This window comes from Meleagris gallopavo, chromosome 4 (genome assembly GCF_000146605.3).
Source record: "Meleagris gallopavo isolate NT-WF06-2002-E0010 breed Aviagen turkey brand Nicholas breeding stock chromosome 4, Turkey_5.1, whole genome shotgun sequence".
NCBI classification, from domain to species: Eukaryota; Metazoa; Chordata; class Aves; order Galliformes; family Phasianidae; genus Meleagris; species Meleagris gallopavo.
The window spans coordinates 64,273,093-64,281,923 of NC_015014.2; positions in this window are offsets into that span (position 1 = coordinate 64,273,093).

Genomic DNA, 8,831 nt, shown 5'->3' on the forward strand with positions numbered 1-8,831 from the left:
TAAGGGGTCCATTAAGGGTAACCAAGAAAGACAAAGCTGTCGCCCATAAGCTTCAGTTAATTATTCAGGAATCTGCTTCTCTCTCTGATGAATTTTTAGAACTTGGCAGATCATAGAATCATAGAAAGGCCTGGGTTGAAAAGGACCCCCATGCTCATCTAGTTCCAACCCCCTGCTATGTGCAGGGTCGCCAACCACCAGTCCAGGCTGCCCAGAGCCACATCCAGCCTGGAGGTTGTGCTCTCAGTGGCATTCCTTGATGGAGTTGGTTATGTAATTGAGCACAGGTGATTTTTTTTTGAAATATATAAATATATATTGAACATTTTTATTCCATTTTTGGATGATTTATAACTTCGGAGCATTACAGCTGTTTAGACTATATAAAAGTTTGGCTTCACGTGTGCTTGCCTCCCATATGTTATGATATTAATAACCTTCTGCATTACTATTGTAATTCATTTTTCCCCAAAACCAGTGCTACCCAGACAGCAAGCAGTGCAGGAAGGTTGTCAGGTGTCTGAGAGCCTTATCCTGTCACTGCAGCTGAAGTTTATAGAATCATAGAGTGGCCTGGGCTGAAGAGGACCTCAAAGATCATCTAGATTCTACCCCAGTGCCATGGGCAGGGTTGCCAACCACCAGACCAGGCTGCCCCGAGCCACATCCAGCCAAGTTGTGCCTCAAAATCCAATTGCACCAGCAAAGATGAGGGGGCAGAGCTGCCTATCCAGTGGTGGATGGCTGAGATCAATTAGCATTCAGCATAGAATCATTAAGGTTGGAAAAGGCCACTAAGAGCATCCAGTCCAACCCATCACCACCAGTAGGTGATTGCTTAGCAGAGGTCAGTGAGCTGCAGCAGCTTGCTTGGTGTCCTGCACCCATCCTTCGCTGGATTTGCTCTGTGCCTGTGTTAAAACCCTCTGCCATAGGAGTGGCCTCGTGCTGTTCCATCTCCCTTCGCTGGGAAAAAGGAGAAGAAACACAGCACAATGTGGCAGTGCACGACAATAGCCACAGGCTCGAGCCTGCCGCGAGCCTTCCAACGGCCGTTTTGCTCACTATTCACCATCGCTTGTCAAAAGAAAGCCCTTGAAAGGAGGCAAACAGATATTGTAGGGCCTGTCATGTCAGCCTGTCAAAGGCGACGGGGCGGGAGCTGCCAGTGTGTGGCCACCAGGAAGCGAGTGCGTTTCTGTTGGCCATTTATTACTGGTTTTGAAAGGAGCTTTGAGCCTACCTTAATGCCAGCCATTGTGCAACCGCAGATTAATAATTTCCTATCTCAATGGGGTTTTGTGACTTACGGTTACAGGTAACAGGATCAGGACCGCCTCGCTGTTTGCAGAGGATAACATTTGGCTTTACCATGCTTTCTAAAATCAATTTAACCTGCCCTTACTGGCATCACTAAAGACAGAAATCTTCCATGTAAGGCATGAATGCGGACAGCGGGATGGCAAACAACTTGCTGCGACTCCGACTGGCCACGGAAAGGGGCTAATCCCTTTGCAGGTTGTGTAAGATTAGCAGTGGAGGCTGCAATTCAAGGAGCGTGACTTTGCACTCATTTTACACTGGCCGGCAACCAGCAGAAGATGCTCTACGTCTTTTGTTCGTGCAATTAAGCACCACATAAATATCTGACAGATGAGGTGCTCCAGGCTCGCTGAGTTATGGCTGTGGCTTGCAGAAATCAGTCCAGCAGGCAGTGATGTACTATTAGTTTCAATGCTAGGAAGGTGGTGGATTTATTTTTCTCCATTTCTTGAAGCTACTGTGTAATCCCAGGAACACTTCTTGTTTAAGGTTAAGGTTTAGTTCTGGGCAACCTGCTAAGAAATGTGAATTGTTACCATGAACTCTACTTGGCCTTTCAGCTTTGTTGACAGAAATTTACTCCAGATAGACAAAAGGGAAAAGAAAGAAAGAAAGAAAGAAAGAAAGAAGCAGGTGAGGTCATTCGGAGTTGAAACAAGCCTGAAGCGTTGCACGTTCAGCAGGGGAGCGGTGCCAAGGCTGCTGTTGGCCTTATCCAACACGGGGCAGCTCTGGGTTCTTTTCATAGGGGTCACCCTGCAGGTCCCCACAGCAAAACTTTGCTCTGTAAGCCCTGAGTGACACATGCATCCACTCTGCTTGAAGAAAAGAAAATTTGAAGAAGCCTTCTCACCTCATCATGGTTGATACAATAGAAGGAAGGGCCATCCAGGGGGACCTCGGCAGGCTCAAAGAATGGACCCATGGGAACATCATGAGGTTCAGCACGGCTTCACCAAGAGCAGATCGTGCCTGACCAATCTGGTGGCCTTCTATGATGGAACGATGGCTTCAGTGGTCAACAGGAAGGGAAACTGATGTCATCTGTCTGGACTTGTGGAAGGCCTGTTATCTCTGTGTTGGAGAGATACGGATTTCAAGGGTGGACTATTCAGTGAATAAAGAGTTGATTGGATGGTCATAGCCAGAGGATTGTTGTCAATGGCTCTATGTCCAGGGGGAGGCTGGTGACAAGTGGTGTCCCTCAGGCATCCATCTTGGGACCAGTGCTCAGTAACATCTTTATCAGTGACACAGATTATGGGGTCAAGTGCACCCTCAGCAATTTGCTGATGGCACCAAGCTGAGTGGTGCAGTTGATACAACAGAAGGAAGGGACACCATCCAGACAGACCTGGGCAGGCTCAAGAAGTGGGACCATGTGAACCTCAACAAGGCCAAAGGCAAGGTGCCGCACTTGGGTCAAGGTGATCCCAGATGTGTGTACAGGCTGAAGGAATTCACTGGGTACAGCCCTGGGGTCCCGATGGATGAGAAGCTGGACATGAGCCAGCAATGTGCTCTTACAGCCCAGAAGGCCAACAGTACAACGGGCTACAACAACAGAGGGGTGGCAGTGGGCACAGGGGGGAGTGTCAGCAGCCTGTTCTGGTAGGGAGCAGCCAGCCCATAGCAGGGGTTGGATCTGGATGATCTTTAAGGTCCCTTCCAACCTGACCGTTCTACAGTTCTTCCATTGTGCACCAGTGTCCTCTGATTTAATGTAGGTGTGTTGTTCCCTGGTCCTGAGTGGAGTGGGTCTACTTATCCTCTGTGTCTGTGCAGCTGATCTTTGCATTTGTAACAGCTGCTGTCTCCCTTCCTCTCCTCCGTGAGGCTGATCAGTGCCAAATCCTCACGTGCTGTGTTTTCTACATCTGATCATTCCCTCTGCTGTCCCCCTGAATGCTCTCCAGTTGATCCCCATCCCTCGTGCATCGCGGGCTCCAAAACTGGATGCATTACCTCAGCTGAGGACGATGCAGGATGACTCCACGTGTCTCCAGGAATCTGCTTTTCTCCCTGTCTTGTTTTGCTAAAGAGGAACAAAGTGCCATCTCCTTGCTCTCTGCGTTTGCACCCTGTGCTCTCCATGGGGACCAGCGCTCATGGGCAGGAATGACAGCAACTGCAGAGTGCTGTAATACCTTGTTACAGCACAAATGCTGCCTTTAACTGCCTCCTCTTTGGATGAATTAAATGAAAAATCCTCCTTTACTGGTTTGTTTGGGAATGATTAAAGCACTGGGGTGGTGTGCAAGTTGCTTAGCCCTCAGCTCCCATTGCAGCATCAGCTGCAGCATAATCCAGGGATTTTTCCAAGGCTGCTGGGCCAGCAGCAGGAGAGGAGTCAAGCTGGTCCTGTGAGAGCGATAAATAAGATTTTAGCAAGTTCCCCTTTTCTTGTGGGACCCAGGCACGCCTTTGTTATTTGGTGCTTGAAACAATCCAACAGGAAGAAAAACCCACCTCCTTCTGTGGCTTTGGTCCTCCTGCTGCTCTTGGCCGCTGTTGGGTGCAGTTTGTTGGGCACCTCTCTCTCTTCCTGATCCTCCCCATGCAGTAATGCGCCGCTCACGGAGCTCTGCTCAACCCCAGAAAGAGAAATAAATTGTGCATAAACAAATGCAGTGCATATGAATTCCCCTTGGAAGGCAGCCTGCCTGTTTTATAATTAATGCTGCTATTGTTCTCCTCTTTTTGTATATTTAGATGGTCTTTTTGTTTAAGGTTGATTACTTGCTGCTCCTTTGGGTACCTCTCTGGGGAGGGAAATGGTTGATATTTCAGCAGCAGATCAGCCATAATATGTACAAAATAAACAGGCTTGCTAAAAACATCATAAAGGCCCCTTTGTCCTAACAGATAGCAGAAGAGGAAGAAAAAAAAATAGCTCCACAAGTATGCTGGTGAGTGTAACTTATCTATTAGATCAACCATTGCTGCGATTGTACCGGAAAGTGTCCTAAATTGAACACTTCCACCCTTCGCTGGTCACCTGAAATGTCAGCCCAGCTTGAAGAGCTTAGCAGATCATATTGTATCAGTATTCCCAGCAGCAGCCCAACCTGTGCCTGTGTAAGGGCTGCTTGCTAAGCCTGGGAGCTTATAGCCAACAGCAGTGTAATAGGTTGCACGTGCCATCGATTCGATGACAGCTTTCCATCCTAACAGAATTGCTCTCGACTTTGGGTTGAGTGGTCCCCATCCCCAGCTGTGAGTTTGCTCTGTTATCTCATTTTAATGATTGAGTTTCCATTTCTGCCACGAAAGCAATTTATACTTCAGAGGTTTGGAGGGGGTGAGGTGAAGGTGACAACTGGGAGTTGTCACGTGGAAGATCTGGGACCTCAAAGCAGGCGATGCGCGGGGTCAGCCCCGACGTCTTCAGTTGGGTCAGACGATGGCACTTCCACTTCGATGGCTTATCAAAGCAAAGGATTGCTGAGGAGCAATCCCCATTCATTATTAACCACGGGGTATCATAGAATGACCTGGGTTGAAAAGGACCACAATGATCATCCAGTTCCAACCCCCTGCTGTGTGCAGGGTCACCAACCAGCAGCCCAGGCTGCCCAGAGCCACATCCAGCCTGGCCTTGAATGCCTGCAGGGATGGGGCATCCACAACCTCCTTGGGCAACCTGTTCCAGTGCCTCACCACCCTCTGTGTGAAAAAATATCCAACCTAAACCTCCCCTGTCTCAGTTTAAAACCATTCCCCTTGTCCTATCGCTATCCACCCTCATAAACAGCCATTCCCTCTCCTGTTTATATGATCCCTTCAAGTTTTGGAAGGTCAGTACTTGAAGCAATATTGTGAACGGCTGAGAAAATGTCACATCCAGGCAGACACGTGGTTATGTGCCCATTCGTTTTGGAGCTGAAGTTCAACACTGGGTTAATTGTTTTTAGTCTGGAGTTATCTCCAAGACATCCTATCAGTGTTTTGTGATCAATAAATAAACTCGGAAGAAAATTTAAGACATCTGTATGGACAAAAAATGTTGGGTATGAAATCATAGCAACGTGGGCTTGGCAGAAGAGGCCATTATAACAAGATTAGTTTTTGTAAACAAGTTCATGATGTGTTTTGAAATGCTTTGTTAGACTGCGCAGGTGGAAAGGGCCTGAGTTAGATGGGGCTGAAGCCCAGGGAGGCTGTGGATGCCCCATCCCTGGAGGCATTCAAGGCCAGGCTGGATGTGGCTATGGGCAGACTGACCTGGTGCGTGGCAACCCTGCATATAGCAGGGGGTTGAAACTAGATGGTCGTTGTGGTCCTTTTCAACATATCAAAATCACCACATATCAAAACAGAATGGTTTGAGTTGGAAGGGGCCTTCAAAGGCCATCTGGTCCAACTCCCCTGCAGTGAACAGGGATACCCACACCTCCATCAGGTGCTCACAGCCCCGTCCAACCTGATCTTGGGTGTCTCCATGGATGGGGCATCCACAGCCCCTCTGGGCAACTTGAAATTCACTTGAAAGCAGCCACAGAGCCAAGAGCTGAGATCCTGCTACAAAGCACGTTGGAGCTGGTGATGTTCGGACCACATGGACCACACAGGGGACTGATGTCCTTGGGAAACGTGTTTGTGTGTCAGTTAGAATGCCACACTGCCTCTGTGCCTCAGTCATCCATCCTCCCATGGATGCTAGTTCTGCATCCTGCCTCTTTTCTACATTAAGCTCTTGAATGTTGGATGGAGCACCGTGCAAACCATCACAATAGGTCAGCTCGTAGCCACGCACACTGATGTTGGGTTCCATCCCTGGGTTTCTCTCCAGCCTTCCTGAACCTGAAGGATTTTTCTTTGCCAGCACAAGCCTTGCCTGAACCTCCTCTCTAACTGAGTTATCTACTCAGTTTACTTAACAGCATGTGGAATTGCCGCAAACAAGTTGTCAGTGCAGAGGCTGAGCTTTGAATTGTAATGCAGAACAGAAGGGGAGAGCGCTGTTGGATGATATTAGTAGCTGAGGCCCTGCAGAAGCAGGAATGATCGTGGCCCTTTGCTGGTGCTGTGAGGATGAATGAGCTGAAAAGCAGTAGAAAAATAGAAGGAAAGAGAATGCTGCTCGGTTTTCTGCTTTTCCTTCTGTCCCAGCTAGAGAGAGCAAGGTAATGAAATTAAAGGCTCTTAAACTGAGAAGGGATGGCAACTTGAATCATGACAGAGTTCCCTTTTTTTTTAATACATAGCTGTTCACCGCCGCAGTAAATCAATGCTGATGTGGCTGAATTTAAAACATCGACTGCCAGGCTCTTCCAAAGACAAATTCAGAAGAGGGTACCAGGAAAAATGAGGCTGCGATGCTAATGCAAAATGTGCTTCCTTCCACGGTGTTGTGGCTTTCTGTTTATTTGTTTTTAAGGAATCCAGAGTTTGCAGGAACCCCAGATATTTTGGGAATGTGGATTTAGAAGCAGAGATTGCAACGTGTCCGGGGATGCTCGGTCTCCTGCTCTTTGCAAACTCATGACAGGTTGGTGTGTACAGTTGTGAATTTAGAAGCTGTGCTTTCAGAGCACTGACTCTGAGCATTGCGTTCATCTCTATTTGCTCAGTGTCTGCTGTGCACTGGGGTAAAATACCTTTAATTACCCCCACTCTCAGCGTAGGCTGCAGTATGCAGTATGAATTTTCCACCCCATTGGGATGCTGTTCCCATGTCCTCCGTGTCACTCCTATCCAAGGCAATACACGGTGTTTCAAAGCTACTGGGAGAACAATTAATAAATTGCATTGCATAGAATTACACCCTGCGACAGAAAAATGTCTGACTGACCGTCCCGCTCCTTCTCGCAGCCGTAACCTTGGAGGAACACTCAGCTTACAGCTCACACCACGACCAGGTCAGATCCAGTGTTGAAATAGTAGTAAGTACCAAAGGCAATCTAGAAATAATGTTCGCCTGAGTGAACCCTGATGAAATCAAGGGAGCTCGGAGCTCACTCAGCACACAGCCCTTCCAGCACAGCCTGCTGTGGGGGGAGCTCGTTTCCTGAGGTGTTCGCCTTGAGGGTGATGAAGTGATACATATATCTTCCTTAATTTGAGGAAGATTAAGGTTGGCTTCGGGCTCTGTGCCTCGGGAAATGTGTCCAAGTGTCATCCAGAGCGTCGCGTTGTCTCTGCGCCTCCTTTGTCCATCCTCACGTGGATGCTAATTGTGCATCCGACCTCTTCTCCTCATTAAGGTCTTAAGTGTTGGATGGGTGTAGGGTGGCTGTAACCTCGAAGTGTGCTGTCCATATGGGCTGTGGAGTGGGGCTGATGTTTCCCTTCACTCAGAGAGTGGTGAGGCACAGGTGGCCCTTATTGCTCTGGGTGCCTCGTCCATGAAGGTGGTCAAGGCCATGGATGGGGCCCTGAGCAGCCTGAGCTGGTGGGGGCAGAGGGTTGGGCTGGGAGGCTCTGAGATCCCTTCCAACCCAACCATACAGTGATTCTATGGTTCTGTGATCTTTAAGGATGCTTCCAACTCAACCATGATTCTATAATATGGTTCCATTGTGGTGGAGACTCAGTAGCTGCACGCATACCCTGCTCCAGTTCAGCTCTCATTTCTATCCTTACCCGTGAGGAGTTTGCTTTTGCACTGGTATTGAGTGGTGCTGGAGAGCCCTTTTGTACCAGTTTGCTCTTCTTCAGTGCTAGAGAGGTAAAGAATCACCAGTGGAAGAGCTGGAATTTAGTTATGGTCCCAATGGAGATGGGGAGTAGGTGGTGGTGCAAGTTTGATGCTCAGGTTTTATTAACAGGCCAAGTAATTCCTCCCAAGGAAATGGAAGCCCTGTTGTTTAATATGCATAGAGGCTCTTTTCTGGAAAAAACAAAAACGGTGAGGTGAACTGAAGCCCTCCATTCATAAGCTCTCATCTGTGAGCATCCTCACCGCTGTTCCACCGCTGCTTCCAGGTCTTGGTGAGCAAGGAGCTCAGTTGTGTCCAACGAAGAACACACAGTTTGCTAAGTGGTTTTGTTCAGAATGCTTCTTTCAGCAACAGTTGTTCAAATTGGGATGGAAATGGCATTTTTTCACCCCTCTCTCCCTTAGCTTTGCATGTTCCAGGCTCAGTGTAGATCAGGGCTGTGGCTCAACCGATGCTTTTGAGGAATTTGTTCGCTATCAGAAATGCAGCTGCATTGCTGGGGGCATTCCTGCTGCTGCTTTGAGTGTAGCAAAGCGTTTCTGGAGGCCGAGGAGAGCTCTTGGAAGGTATTTCCACAGAAAATTGCAAAACTAAATCAACTCTGCATGCTGGTAGCTCTATTATGATGAAGTGCTTTGAACCAAAAAGTTCAGTGTTCTTGGAAGCTTTTCTTGTGGTCAATGCCAGAGATTTCTGATTAATAAGGAAAACAAGACAGCTTCCTCTCTCTGAGGTGCTGGGCTGAAAAATGAAGCAGTAGGAACAAGGAAGAGCCCTCAGGGTTTCCCTCTCATTGAGAGCCCTATGGAAATGATGTGCTGCTTCTATAGAGTGTATGGGGGTAAA